General features: G+C 42.9%; 1 pseudogene; it reads right to left on the reverse strand.

Moving 5' to 3' along the window:
• Positions 1-3,065: 3,065 nt before the first annotated feature.
• LOC106980155 (60S ribosomal protein L10-like) lies at positions 3,066-3,698 on the reverse strand (annotated as a pseudogene).
• Between the last annotated feature and the right edge of the window lie 211 nt (positions 3,699-3,909).

The following is a 3,909-nucleotide window of genomic DNA, read 5'->3' on the forward strand; positions in this document are numbered from 1 at the left end:
AGAGAGAAGGAGACACAGAGTCCGAAGCAGGCTCCAGACTCTGAGCTGTCGGCACAGAGCCCGACATGGGGCAGGAACTCACAAGCTGTGAGATCATGTCCTGAGCTGAAGTCGGACGCTCAACCGACTGAGCCACTCAGGTACCCCTCAAATGTTTTTTTCTTTCCCTAAGTTTATTTATTTATTTTGAGAGCAAGAGAGAAGGAGGGGCAGAGAGAGAGGAAGAGAGAGCATCCCAATCAGGCTTTTCAATGCAGGGTTTGAACTCACGACCTGTGAGATCATGACCTGAGTTGAACCATGAGTTGAACGCTTAACCAAGTGAGCCACCCAGGCACCCCAGAGTCAAATAATTTTGACAAAGGTGCAAAGACTATTAAATGGGGGAAAGGAGAGTCTTTTTAAACTATGGTGCTGGGATCGGGTGCATGGGTGGCTTAGTCAGTTAAGCATCTGACTTCAGCTCAGGTCATGATCTCCCAGTTCATGAGTTCAAGCCCCATGTCAGGCTTTGTGCTGACAGCTCAGAGCCTGGAACCTGCTTTGGATTCTGTGTCTCCCTCTCTCTCTGCCTCTCCCCCACTCACGCTCTGTCTCTCTCTCTCTCTCAAACTGAAATAAATGTGAAAAAAAATTTTTTAAGTATGGTGCTAGGAAAATTGGATAGTCACATGCCAAAAAATGAAGTTAGACCCTTACCTAACACCATGTACAAAAAATTAATTCAAAACGGATTGGAGACCCAAATATAAGAGCTAAGACTATAATATTCTTCATAGAAAACATAGGAGGAAAGCGTCATGATATTGGATTTGGTAATGGTTTCTTGGATATGACACCAAAGGCACAGGCAGGAAAAGGAAAAATAGATAAATTTGGGCCTCATCAAAATTGAATTTTGTGCAATATAGGACACTGTCAACAGAGGGAAAAGGTAACCCACAGAATGGGAGAAAATATTTGAAAATCACATATATGAAAAAGATTAATATCCAGAACGTATAGCGAACGACTCTACAACACAAAAACAACCATGATTCAAATACAGACAAGGGACTCGAACGGACATTTCTCCAAGAAAAATATACAAATGAGCGTTAAGTGAAGCACATGAAAAGATCCTCCACATCACTAGGCACTAGGGAAACGAAAATCAAAACCACAGTGAGATACAACTTCCCACCCATTAGGATGGCTATACTAAACAAAAAGAAAACAAAACAGAAAACAAGTGTTGGTGAGAATGTGGTGAAATTTGAACCCCTGTGCATTATTGATGGACATGTAAAATGGGGCAGCTGCCACAGAAAACATTATTATCGGTTCCTCAAAAAACTAAAACATAAAATTACCATAGGATCCAGCCATTTCATGTCGGGCTGTATAACCAAAATAATTGAAAACAGGGTCTTGAAGAGATATCACACCCATGTTCATAGCAGCATTATTCGTAATAGCTAAAACAGAAACGAAGTAGAGGCCACCCAAGGGTCCAAGAGATGAATAAACAGACTGGAAAAATGGAATATTATAGAGTCTTAAAAAGGAAGCCAATTCTGTGACATGCTGGAACACAGATGAACTTGAGGACATTATGCTAAGAGAAACAAGCCAACGACAGCAGGACAGATACTGTACGTTCCTACTTTTTCGAGGTGACTACAGCAGTCAAATTCATCGTAGAATGGTGGTTGCCAGGGTCTGAAGGGAGGAGGGAATGGGGAGTTGTTGTTAAACAGGTATAGACTTCCAGTTTTGTCAAATAAAAAGAATTTTGGAGGGGCACCTGGGTGGCTCAGTCGGTTGAGCGTCCGACTTCGGCTCAGGTCATGATCTCGCGGTCCCTGAGTTTGAGCCCCGCGTCCAGCTCTGTGCTGACAGCTCAGAGCCTGGAGGCTGTTTCGGATTCTGTGTCTCCCTCTCTCTCTGACCCTCCCCAATTCATGCTCTGTCTCAAAAATAAATAAACGTTAAGAAAATTTAAAAAAAAAGAATTTTGGAGGTTAGATACACAATAATGTGAGTGTGTTTAATATTAGTAAACTATACGCTTAAAATGGTAAGTTAGCAAATTTTATGTATATTTTTTCCACAATTTTTAACTTAACCAATCAACCCTAGAGAGAACATGTAATATGCTGAAAATTGATTTTTGGTAAATTATGTGAAAGGAGAAATTAAATATATCCTCCTAATTACTAATCGGTTATCCTAATATGATTTACTGAACAGTTCTTCCCTGTTCTTTTGTGTTATTTTGTGGAACATATTATTTCCTTAATTTTTAAAGATGCTGTGAATCTGTGGGTTCTTTTATAAGCCCCCAGTATTTTAAATCCTTTAATGCTTAAAATCTTGGATATTTGTGTGATCGCTCCTTAATGATACACCTGCCAGAGACTTGTCTGTTCCATTAATCTTTTCAAATGATTCTTTTTTTAATGTTTATTTCTTTTTGAGAGAGAGAGACAGAGACAGACCGTGAGCGGGGGAGAGGCAGAGAGAAAGGGAGACACAGAATCTGAAACAGGCTCCAGGCTCTGAGCTGTCATCACAGAGCCCAACGAGGGGCTCGAACTCATGGACCGCGATATGACCTGAGCCAAAGTCGGACACTCAACTGACTAAGCCACCCAGGCGCCCCCAAATAATTCTTTTTTTAAAGTTTATTCATTTTTTAGTAATCTCAACACCCCACGTGGCGTTCAAACTCACCACCCTGAGATGAAGAGTCACACATTCTTCTCAATGAGCCACCCAGGTGCCCCTCAAATAATTCATGTTTTTAGTTTAATAATCTTCATTTTTAAAAATTTTATTTTATTTTATTTTATTTTATTTTATTTTATTTTTAACGTTTATATATTTTAGAGAGAGACAGAGACAGAGAGTGAGTGGGGGGAGAGGCAGAGAGAGAGGGAGACAGAATCTGAGGCAGGATCCAGACTCTGAGCCGTCAGCACAGAGCCTGATGGGGGGTTTGATGACCTCGCTGAACTAAGCCACCCAGGCACCCCTAAAAAAATTTTTTTTTTAGAGAGGAAGCAGGATTCATCGGTGGGCATGAATAGGGAGGGGTAGTGCTGAGGTTCCCATGAGTGCAGAGCCCGCCATTCGTCCAAGGGGCCACGATCAGGGATCTATTTGACCCCACAGCCGTCTGCGATGAGTCGCTTTTCAGTCACCATGTCTTCAAATTCGTCCGCGTTAAACTCAGGAATGCCCCACTTCTTGGAAACGTGGATCTTCGGACGGCCAGGGAACTTGAACTGGGCCCTACGTAGGGCCTCAGTCACATGCTCCTTGTTTTGCAACTTGGTACGGATGGACACGATGACTTACTTGGCCAGTGTGGACCCCGGCCACTGTGCCCTGGGGCTTTCCAAGGCACCTGTGTCCCTGTCCGGAGCCTGTCAGCTCCAGCACAGAAACGTCTTGTGGATATGGATGACGTGGAAGGGGTGGAGCCGACCCCCCATGTGAAAACCATCTTTGCCACAGCCTTTCACCGTGTACTTGTTAGCACAAATGCGGGCAGCCTCCAGGGCTTCAGAGGGGAGCTGCTCCTATTCATCTGACACCACGTGGCCACATGGCGGGAACTCATCCCCTTTTGCCTTCTTACGCCCCAGGTCAAAGATGCGGATCTTAGCATCAGGGACACCTCTGCAGAAGCGAGACTTCTTTAGGAATAAACATGCCAATATTAATATAGATTCTTATTTTTCTATTTTAATCCCTAAGATAGCATACTATAATACTGTTCGGCAATTTCCTTCTTTCGTGTAACAATGGATCTTGACAGTCTTTCCACGTCACTCCTGAGAAAACGTCCATGTTCTTTTTAAGAACATAATTGCATAGTGTTTCACCGTATGTTAGGTATGGTGTTTTTGAGCTCTGGCGTGT

This window comes from Acinonyx jubatus, chromosome A3 (genome assembly GCF_027475565.1).
Source record: "Acinonyx jubatus isolate Ajub_Pintada_27869175 chromosome A3, VMU_Ajub_asm_v1.0, whole genome shotgun sequence".
NCBI lineage: Eukaryota > Metazoa > Chordata > Mammalia > Carnivora > Felidae > Acinonyx > Acinonyx jubatus.